This window comes from Eleutherodactylus coqui, chromosome 6 (genome assembly GCF_035609145.1).
Source record: "Eleutherodactylus coqui strain aEleCoq1 chromosome 6, aEleCoq1.hap1, whole genome shotgun sequence".
NCBI lineage: Eukaryota > Metazoa > Chordata > Amphibia > Anura > Eleutherodactylidae > Eleutherodactylus > Eleutherodactylus coqui.
This window is the reverse complement of record NC_089842.1, coordinates 83997358-84002838: the sequence shown is the minus strand read 5'-3', so window position 1 is coordinate 84002838 and position 5481 is coordinate 83997358.

The window sequence follows — 5481 nt, the reverse complement described above, 5'->3', positions numbered from 1 at the left end:
AAAGAAGAATTAAAATCCGCAGCGGATTTTAACTCTTCTCCCGCGCGCGGATCCGCACCCCATAGGGATGCATTGACCACCCGCGGGTAGATAAATACCCGCGGATCGTCAATAAAAGTGATTTTAAAAAAAAATGGAGCATAAAAAAATCTGGACCATGCTCCATTTTCATGCGGGTCTCCTGCGGGGACGGCTCCCGCGGGCTTCTATTGAAGCCTATGGAAGCCGTCCGGATCCGCGGGACACAAAAATCACATTTTACTTACCTGCTCCGGTTCTTCTCTTCGGCGTCGCGCCATCCTCTTTCAGCCGCGGCCGGATCATTTTGCTTCGGCCCGGCGCATCCGCCGAGCCGAAGAATGAAGATCCGGCCGCGACGAGAGATGACGCCGCCGCGAAGAGAAGAAACGGAGCGGATGGGAGGTGAGTTTATTGTCATTTATTCTTATTTTCAGCGCTCATGTCCGCGGGGCAGGAGGGACCCGCTGCAGATTCTACATGTAGAATCCGTAGCGGGCCCGATTTTCCCCGTGGACATGAGGCCTTAGTTTCGCTGCTTCCCGTTGCTGACACCGGACTCATTGGTGAGTCACCAGGACACTCTTTGCGGGCCGGTCCGAGCTATTCAGCGGGCCGGATGTGGCCCGCGGGCCGTGCTTTGCCCAGGTCTGCTATAGCAGCTACAGCAAGACGGCACTTTCCCTAATGTCTCTCAGCGTGCATCTGTGGCGAGCCGCGGCCAGCTCCTGTTTATATAATTGGGTGTCACCTGATCTCCCCAGCCACTCACTGCAGGGGGGTGGGATAGGGCTGGAACTTCACAGGAGGAAGTTGTAATGCCTTCCCTGTGTTTCTATTGGCCAGAAAACGGCGCCAAATTTTCTGGGAAGAAAATGGAAGTGACTCGAACACCGCGTGGTGCTCGTCTTGAGTAACGAGCATCTCAAGTACCCTAATGCTCGAACGAGCATCAAGATCGGACGAGTACGCTCGCTCATCTCTACTTAAAACGCATACCTTGTGTGAAGGAGGCCTTAGGTCCACAACAGATTTTACCCTTTCAATCGCAGGGGTGAAGTATACTGCAGATCCGCATCAATCATGATTGCACATGTGAACATACCTTTAAGACTTATTTAGACGTGCGTATATCGGCCAGGTTTTCACTCCCGGTTGATATACGCTGCCCTTCTCCGCAGGGGGAGGAGGCAGGATGGGAGTAGTGGAACTTGGCCCCACCCCTGTCCTGCTACTTTTATTGCAAACAGTGGCGAGGGGCGGAAACGCAGGGCACTCCTCCCAGCCTGTCCCGCCTCCTCCCTCTGCAGAGAGAGACAGCGTATTTTGGCCGTGAAAACCCGGCCGATATACGCACGTCTGAATAAGCTCTTACAAAGTATTGCAGGCTGCATACAATATATAATCAGCAAAGCCAGGTAGGTAGGGAGACATGAAACCCTTTCGGCCAATCCTCTATGTTTAGGAGCGCCTGGTATCCTGATTTGCACTACGGCTGCTTTCCTCTACCATGACTGTGTTTGGCCCCATGGCACTAGCAATGCTTTAGAAGGTGGATGATGCTGTCATCAGGGATAATCGTTCACGTAACATTCCCACTGGAACAGCTGCTGCTGTTTGCTTTATATCTCACTGGCTAACCAGGCATATGGCTTGTGCTTTTCCCACAGCTGCCACAAGTTGCATTTGAGTGGGACTACCTACACCCCATCGCAAGAACTCATCATGGCAGTCTGGACTGGATGGAGAAGCGAAAAAGGAAAATGATCCCAATCAGAGAAGACATCACCTGAGTTATTGCATGTTTATTCTGCTTCTGGCTGTGTATGTTAGGTACTATAGTCAGTCATATGGTCTACAATGTGATGAAGGGTGGTAGTATACTTTTTTTTGACAAACAATTCCTAGGATTTATTTACCGTTGCTGATGTTATAATGGGAGTTGCAGTTTCACATGGAATAATCATACAGCAGCTGGATTCGCTACAGAGCGCCCAGCCTACCATCAAGGCGGGACATCTTTTTATTTTTTTTCATTCTTTCTTCGAGCTGCTTTATTAGAGGGTCAGTGGAGATACAGACTGGCGCTATAAGCTGCCATTAGTCAGAAGCTGCCCACACTTATCACAAGCTTCAGTTTTATGTTTTTTTTTTAAGTGAATAATAAAGTTTAAGTTTGAATATTTTCTTCAGTGATTGTGACCATATAGCAGCAAATTAAAGGTGGTTTCACATCTGCTTTGGGGATTCTGCTTTCCTGCGTTCAGGCGAATCCCCACAGCCGCAAGGTTCCGTCTCTGGGTGCAAATCTGGCGGACCTCATTGACTACAGCTGCCCGGCTTTTAGACAGAAGAAAAAGCGCTGCTTGTATTTTCAGCTGGATCTGTGACGCTTCCTCCGGCTAGAGATTCCAAAGCAGATGTGAAACTACCTTAAGCCCCTTTCACATGGGCGTCATTTGATGCAGAATAGGCACGTCAAAATCACGTCTAAGGGCTAATGCTCATGGACGGATTTCTGCCGCGTTGTATGCGGCGGAAATCCGCGGTGTTGCCCCGCAGCTATTAGGTTCTATCGAACCTAATAGCTCAATGTTCATGCTGCGGAATTCCACCGCGTGAAATAAACCGTGGCATGTTCTAAATGCCCCAGGAATACGCGCAGACAGCTTACATTGTAGTCAATAGAAGCTGGCCATCACGCTATACTTCTGCTGTATTACAGCGGAAGTATCGCGTAAATACGCCGTCCACCGCTGCCCGCATCATCTGACATTGCCAGTGCGTCATGCGCACCGTCCCTTCATGCGGGACACATACAGAGGATCTGGAGTGGTAAGTATGAGGGTTTGGGGGAGGGGGTGCCGTGGCAGACTCCACTACGATATTCTGCTGGCGGAGTCTGTCACGGCTATGGGCATGAAACCTAAAAGAACATATGGTCTCCTATGGGTTCTTTGAGATTAACGATTTTTTGACGTGCCTAAACAAAATAAATAAAAAAAAAAAATTGTGCGTCAAAAGATGCCGAGATTTCTCTCCGTCAAACATAGTTTTTCTGCTATTCCTTTTGGCGACTGGGAGTCGGGGATGTAATTTTATACATTTACCCGCTCACCGGATCCTGTGGTGTCCGCCCATGAAGATTACGCCAAGCAATATGACTCTTCTCGAGTGACATGCAAGTCTATGGGAGAGTGCCCACAGGTCATTAAAGCGGTTCTGTTACGGGGAAAAAAAACCAAAAAAAAAAATAAACCACACTCACCTGTGCCGTATACGGCTGGTTACTGGGAGGCTGCTGCTCTTCTCTCTCTCTGGCTGCCGTCCAATCGCAGTGCAGAAGCTGGCAAAGTGCCAGCTTCTGCTCCTGCTTTGACCACTGCTGGACAGCAAGCACTACTGCCCGGGTCAGTGTCGCCCACTGAACGGCCGAGCCGCGTCCAACCTCTGCCGTCCTCGGAGAGTCAACGGCAAGTATGCATGCATCCCCCTTCCTGGTGCGCATGCGCACTCGCCGTCAACTCTCCGTGGACGGCAGAGGTTAGACGCGGCCAGATCGCGCGCATAGGAGCCGCCGAGGATGACCCTTCACGCAGCACCTGAACAACGGAGGGACCAAGTACAACGGGATTAGGCAAGTATGCTGTTTTTTTAACTTTTCTGTTTCCACAGGTTAGACTGTACAGGGATGCAGGGGAGTATAATTTTTTTTTTTATTTTGCTGACAGAAGCCCTTTAATAGAAGAGTTATATCTTTGTGCCCAGCGCAATCTTTAATCAGTAGACACTGCAGGAATCGGGATCGGGAGAGTATATCACGTATGTGACTTTTGTGTAATTCCCCGCTCTGTGTCATAATCGGATTGTGTATGTATCGTCGCCCAAGCGCAATGTATTGAGTATGGACAGCGGTGCATACGCTACACATACAGAACTATAGGGCCCTCGGCAATAGGAGTCACCATGATGTCTCCTAGCTGGAAAAACAAGGTTCAGACGGGCAGATTTTACCACATCTGTCCCTGTTTGTCATGTGATAAGTGGTATCTGATGTGCTGGTCACTGCTTATCTCTACTGCTATTAGAGACACTGGGCCCAGACAGATGTACGTTTATGGGGGGTTGGGAAGCATTGTTAAGGGTTATCTTATGTGTGCAGCCAAATTTAGGGACAGTCCCATAAATGGATGTAAACATTCCTGGACTGCTTAAGCGATATGATACAAGATGGGTCAGGAAAGTAGCCGGCGCCACATTCTTATAGAAGCTGTTCAAAAGAAAATCTGCCTATAGCAACCAATCACAGCGCGGCTTTCATGTCTTATACTGCTGAGGTAAAATGAAAGCTGCGATGTGATTGGTTGCTATGGGCAACTAAAACAGATTTCCTATTAGACGGCTTTCATAAGAGGGTGGTGCCGGGATACTTTCCGTGGCCACCCTGTATAGAGTAGTCATCAACTGGGGTAGGAATTTTTCTGGAGCTCTTCAGACTCATTCCATTGAAGACCACTACAGCCATAACGGATGCAGTTAGTGACCCCGTGGTCTTCACCATAGCTGAAGCTGTAGCCCCTTTCTTCCAACCCTCTGGCCCGAAGTCGGCACAGGCAGACTGCGCTCTGGTTACTATGTGCAAGGACTCCAGGGTTCAGGCAATACTAATGGGAAGAAAGCAGCGTTCTGGGGCAGGAGTCTCTGAAATGGCAACTGAAATAAATGAAACTTCTACAACTGGTCGTTAGAAAAACCACAAAGAGAAGGGCTTCTAGTTCTGTCGGTGTTCATTTGCGTGCGGCAAACAAGACTCACCGATTGAAATGGCTAATTAGTTACAGATGTGGTGTTCTTCCAGCAGAATTACGCAGCATATCATGCATCTCCTTGATACGCCAAAAAAAATATATATATATAGGGCATACTGAGTTTAGTTTTTGATATGTCCAAAATGTGCGCTTTAAGTACAGAAATCAATGGGTTCTATTCTCTGCGTATTGCACATGCACATTTTGCGAACACATATACGCCCGTGCGAAGGAGCCCTCAGGCATGCTGAACTATAGTCCAACCTGATCCATCTCTCTCCTGGGATAAAAACAGTGTCAGAGGTGTCTGGTCGCTGCTCATCCCTATCCTAAAAACCTCATGGAACTACAAGGGATATTGTAAAAAGGGGTCAAGGCAAGCAAACAGGGGGATCTTAGCCATTTTACTGCAGATCCCTCCCTTCCAGTAGACGCCCCCGCTTATGTTCAGCGCCTCCCTTCCACTAGACGCCCCCGCTTATGTTCAGCGCCTCCCTTCCACTAGACGCCCCCGCTTATGTTCAGCGCCTCCCTTCCACTAGACGCCCCCGCTTATGTTCAGCGCCCCCCTTCCAATAGACGCCCCCGCTTATGTTCAGTGCCTCCCTGCCCCCAGCAAATATTCAAGCACAGGCAGCCATTTTTGTTAGTTGTC